Genomic DNA, 5,757 nt, shown 5'->3' on the forward strand with positions numbered 1-5,757 from the left:
TCATCTTTTTCACTGACCCTTTACTTTACCAAGCATGATGTCCTTCTCCAGGGACTGATCCCTCCTGATAACATGCTCAAAGTGTGTGAGACGTAGTCTTGACATCCTTACTTCTAAGGAGCATTCTGGCTATATTTCTTCCAAGACAGATTTGTTCGTTCTTTTGGTAGTCCAGGGTATAGTCAATATTCTTCTCCAACACCATAATTCAAAGGCATCAATTCTTCTTTGGTCTTCCTTATTCAGTGTCCAGCTTTTGCATGTATATGAGGCTATTGAAAACACCATGGCTTGGGTCAGGCACACCTTAGTCTTCAAGGTGACATCTCTGTTTCTGAACATTTGAAAAGGTCTTTTGCAGCAGATTTGCCCAATGCAAAGTGTCATTTGATTTCTTGACTGCTGCTTACATGGGTGTTGATTGTAGAATGAAGTAAAATGAAATCCTTGACAACTTCAATCTTTTCCCCATTTATCATGATGTTGCTTATTGGTCCAGTTGTAAACAACTCTACACACATAAATTTGACAACTTAGACAAAATGGACCAAGTCCTTAAAAAGTGCAAACTACCAAAACTCATCCAATAGGACATACATAATTTGAATAGCTATACGACCATTAAAGAAATTTAATCTATAGTTTAAAAAACTTCTGAAAAAAACCTCAAGGCCCATATGGTTTAATTGGCAAACTCTACCAAATAGTTAAAGAAGAATTAACACCAATTTTGCACAATCTCTTTTAGAATATACAAAAGAACGCTTCCAAACTCATTTTATGAGGCTAGTCTTACTCTGATACCAAAGCCAAAGACAATACAAAAAAGAAAACTACAGACCGATATATGCTTATGAATATAGACACAAATGTCCTTAAAAATATATCAGTGAATAGAATTTACCAATATGTGACTAGAAGTATACACCATGACCAAGTGAAGTTTATTCCAGATATGCAAGGCTGGTTCAATATTCAAAAATCAATCAACGTAATTTACCATACCAACAGACTAAAGACAGAAAAAACATATCACATCAATCAATGCAAAAACAGCATATGGCAAAATTGAACAGCCATTCATAATAAAAACTCTCAGTACTTTTGGAATACAGGGGAACATCCTCAAGTTAATAAAGAGCATCTACAAAAAACCTACAACTAATATCACAATTAATCATGAGAAACTTAATACTTTCTCCCTAAGATCAGTAACAAGCCAAGTATGTCTGGTATCACCACTCTTATTCAACATAGTACTAGAGGTCTTAGTTCAATAAGACAACAAAAAAAGGTAACAGGAGTACAGATTGGAAAGGAAGAAATACAATTGTCACGATTCGCATAACATGATTGGCTATGTAAACCATCCCAAGGCATCTACAAAATAAGTAATGTATGAATGCTGCAAGGTCACAGGATACAAGACGAGCATATAAAAATCAATCCTTTTAGTATTCTAGTGACAAGTATACAGAAACCATAATTAAAAACACAATACTATTCACGATCACTCAAAAACACGAAAGACAAAGAAGTACTTAGGTACAAATGGAACAACACAAATACTGATGAAGGAAATCAAAGAATATCTAAATAAATGGAGACATATACTATGTTCATAGATTGGAAGACTCCACATAGTAATGATGTCAGTTCTCCTGAAAATAATTTATAAGTTTAATGCAGTTCCTATCAAAATTCCACCAAGGTTTTTTTATGTAAATGCAGGCAAGATTATTCTTAAATTTATATGGAAAAGCAAAAGGACTAGAATAGCTAAAACAATTTTGAAAAAGAAAACTAAAGTAGGAAGAATTACTTTACTCAATATTAAAGCCTATTATATAGCTACAGTAATCAAGACAATGGGGCTTGGCAGTGTGATAGGCACATAGATGCAAATAGAGAACCCAGAAATAGACCCACACAAATATGACCAACTGAGTTTTGACAAAGTTGCAAAAAGCAATTCAAGGGGCCAAGATGGCTGACTAGGTAGACACTACCTCGGATCCCTCTTGCAACAAAGACTCGGAAAAACAAGTGAATCGATCACATACATAACAATCTATGAACCCTGAGCAACAAACACAGATTTAAAGAGTTGACCTGAGTGACAGAGACGGAGAATGAACAACTACGGGGAAGCAGCGACTGTTTTCGGAGCCTGGAGCCAGCGTCCCAGTCAGGTAACCTTGGCGCCGGGCTTAGGACTAGGCCCAGGGGAGCTGAACACAAAATCTTGTGACAGCGCAAACAAGGGGCGCAGCCCTACCACCCTGAACTGACCCCGGGAGGGGGCCCAGCTGGTCCGCGCGGGCAGTGTGGCAATGCGGCTGGTGGGAGAAGTCCCTGGGAGGCAGTGGCTGGTTTTGGAGCCGGGAGTGCAGCGTTCCAGCTGGGGAACCTTGGCGCCGGGCTTTGGACTGGGTGCAGGGGAGCTGGACACGGCATCCGCTCACGGCACAAACACGGGGCGCAGCCCTACTCCCCTAACCTAACCCCAGGAGGGGGCCCAGCCGGTCCGCGGAGGTGGCGTGGCAACGCAGCTGGAGGGATGAAAAGTCCCCGGGACGCAGTGACTAGTTTTGGAGCTGGGAGTGCAGCGTCCCAGCAGGGGAACCTTGACGCTGGGCTTTGGACTGGCAGCTTTAGCGGGCCAGACCCTCGGGGGCAATCTCCACACAGCCAGCACACACACATAGGCGACAGATAAAATAGTCATCCCAAGCAAGATAAGCAACTTTGGCTATATTCCGGGGTGCTACTCTCCTGTTTTTCTGAACCCCCCCTCCCCTTCCCAGGCGGCTTCATTAACATTGGAATTTCCTGAGCCAGAGGGAGAATGGCTCCGGCTCCGCGACGGCTTTGCTTTTCCCTTTTTTTGTGGTCTTTTCCTAACCCATTCCTCCGGCCTAAGAGAAGCAACCACAAAAAACCCAGGGACCAAAAATCCTTCCCTAATTGAACTAAAAACACAGAACCAGCTCCAGCCAAGCATATATGACCCAAATCCCAGGCTTTCATCCTTACACGGAACAAGGTGGCGATTATAATCCAAAGGCAGTTCTGATAGGGATGTGACTGCATTTTTTTTTAGCGGATTTACTGGAAAAACAAGTTTCCCAGGTCTGATATCTCTGCTTATTCAACAGAGCCCTAACTGACCCACAACAGGGAACTGAGGGCTGAAGCTCCCCCCAGACCACCTAGCCTCTTGCCTTAGGGGTCTAAGGAGGGTGACACCTACCAATCAGTAGAGGTACTTGCATTGGGGGCCTAAGGTACAGCTGCAGTGCCCTCCCACCAAGGTGCTGCAGGAATAGAGACACACCAACCTCACTGACACTTGGGGGAAGCCTGTCAGCATCCTGCCCCCCCTGGAGGGTGAACCCCAGCTGCTAATAGAATCTGGTGCACACAACTATCACCACTACTTCTCGAGGTGGATAGGTGTTAGGGTGCAGCACACACTTGATGACCCAAAATCAGATTCAACTCAAGAATAGTGAATAGACTCAGGCATATATATCTGGCAACAGCCCAAATCAGCTGGTAATAGGTCATAAGTAAGTCAAGGGCTACAACAAACAAGACAGCACAATCTAGTAGCCCATCCACGTATATTGAAAGAAAACAAAACAAGATAAGACTCAGTGAGCAATTATAGAACAAACCACTACTATATCTTAGTGATGGCTCGGAGACAGCAGTCGATATCAAACCACATAAAGAAGCAGACCATGACAGCTTCTACAACCCCCCAAACAAAAGAATCAAAATCTTTCCCAAATGAAGATACAATCCTGGAATTATCAGATACAGAATATAAAAAACTAATTTACAGAATGCTTCAAGACATCAGGGATGACCTCAGAAATGAAATAAGGCAAACTGCAGAAAAAGCCAAGGAACACACTGATAAAACAGTTGAAGAACTCAAAAAGATTATTCAAGAACATAGTGGAAAAATTAATAAGTTGCAAGAATCCATAGAGAGACAGCATGCAGAAATCCAAAAGATTAACAATAAAATTACAGAATTAGACAATGCAATAGGAAGTCAGAGGACCAAACTCGAGCAATTAGAATGCAGAGTGGGAAATCTGGAGGACCAGGGAATTAACACCAACATAGCTGAAAAAAATCAGCTAAAAGAATTAAAAAAAAATGAAGAAACCCTAAGAATCATGTGGGACTCTATCAAGAAGGATAACTTGCGTGTGATTGGAGTCCCAGAACAGGGAGGGAGGACAGAAAACACAGAGAAAATAATTGAAGATCTGCTGACAGAAAACTTCCCTGACATCATGAAAGACGAAAGGATATCTATCCAAGATGCTCATCGAACCCCATTTAAGATTGACCCAAAAAGAAAAACACCAAGACATACTATCATCAAACTTGCCAAAACCAAAGATAAAGAGAAAATTTTAAAAGCAGCCAGGGAGAAAAGAAAGGTCTCCTTCAAGGGAGAATCAATAAGAATAAGTTCAGACTACTCAGCAGAAACCATGCAGGCAAGAAGGCAATGGGATGACATATACAGAGCACTGAAGGAGAAAAACTGCCAGCCAAGGATCATATATCCAGCAAAACTCTCTCTGAAATATGAAGGCGAAATTAAGATATTTACAGATAAACACAAGCTTAGAGAATTTGCAAAAAACAAACCAAAGCTACAAGAAATACCAAAGGAAATTGTTTGGTCAGAAAACCAATAATATCAGATACCAGCACAACACAAAGTCACAAAACAGAACATCCTGATATCAACTCAAATAGGGAAATCACAAAAACAAATTAAGATTAATTAAAAAAAATGCTCATAACAGGGACTCATTGAAGTCAATATGTAAAAGATCACAATAATCAAAAAGAGGGACTAAATACAGGTGGCATATAACTGCCATATGGAGAGGGATACAAGGCGATATAGGACAATACAAGTTAGGTTTTTATTTAGAAAAATAGGGGTAAATATTAAGGTAACCACAAAGAGGTATAACAACTCCACAACTCAAAATAAAAGCCAAGGAAAATGTAACGACTCAACAAACATAAAGTCAAATACTATGAAAATGAGGATCTCACAATTTACAAAGAAAAACGTCTCAGCACAAAAAAGTAAGTGGAAAAATGAAATTGTCAACAATACACATAAAAAGGCATCAAAATGACAACACTAAACACTTATTTATCTATAATTACCCTGAATGTAAATGGACTAAATGCACCAATAAAGAGACAGAGAGTCTTGGACTGGATAAAGAAACACAATCCATCTATATGCTGCCTACAAGAGACACAACTTAGACTTAGAGACACAAACAAACTAAAACTCAAAGGATGGAAAAAAATATATCAAGCAAACAATAAGAAAAAAGAAGAGGAGTAGTGCTCGCTTCGGCAGCACATATACTAAAATTGGAACGATACAGAGAAGATTAGCATGGCCCCTGTGCAAGGATGACACGCAAATTCGTGAAGCGTTCCATATTTTTACTATTTGCAGATGACATGATCGTATACATGAAAAACCCTAAGGAATCTGCCAGAAAACTACTGAAACTAATAGAAGAGTTTGGAAGCGTCTCAGGTTATAAAATAAACATACAAAAATCACTTGGATTCCTCTACATCAACAAAAAGAACACTGAAGAGGAAATAACCAAATCAATACCATTCACAGTAGCCCCCAAGAAGATAAAATACTTAGGAATAAATCTTACCAAGGATGCAAAAGACCTATAC

General features: G+C 40.1%; 1 non-coding gene across 1 annotated transcript; it reads left to right on the plus strand.

The window, feature by feature from the left end:
- Positions 1 to 5,400: 5,400 nt before the first annotated feature.
- LOC111748347 (U6 spliceosomal RNA) lies at positions 5,401 to 5,507 on the plus strand. Its single transcript, XR_002784104.1, has one exon. It is a non-coding gene; the product is annotated as a U6 spliceosomal RNA (small nuclear RNA).
- Positions 5,508 to 5,757: the final 250 nt, after the last annotated feature.

Source organism: Loxodonta africana, chromosome X (assembly GCF_030014295.1).
Source record: "Loxodonta africana isolate mLoxAfr1 chromosome X, mLoxAfr1.hap2, whole genome shotgun sequence".
Classification (NCBI taxonomy): domain Eukaryota; kingdom Metazoa; phylum Chordata; class Mammalia; order Proboscidea; family Elephantidae; genus Loxodonta; species Loxodonta africana.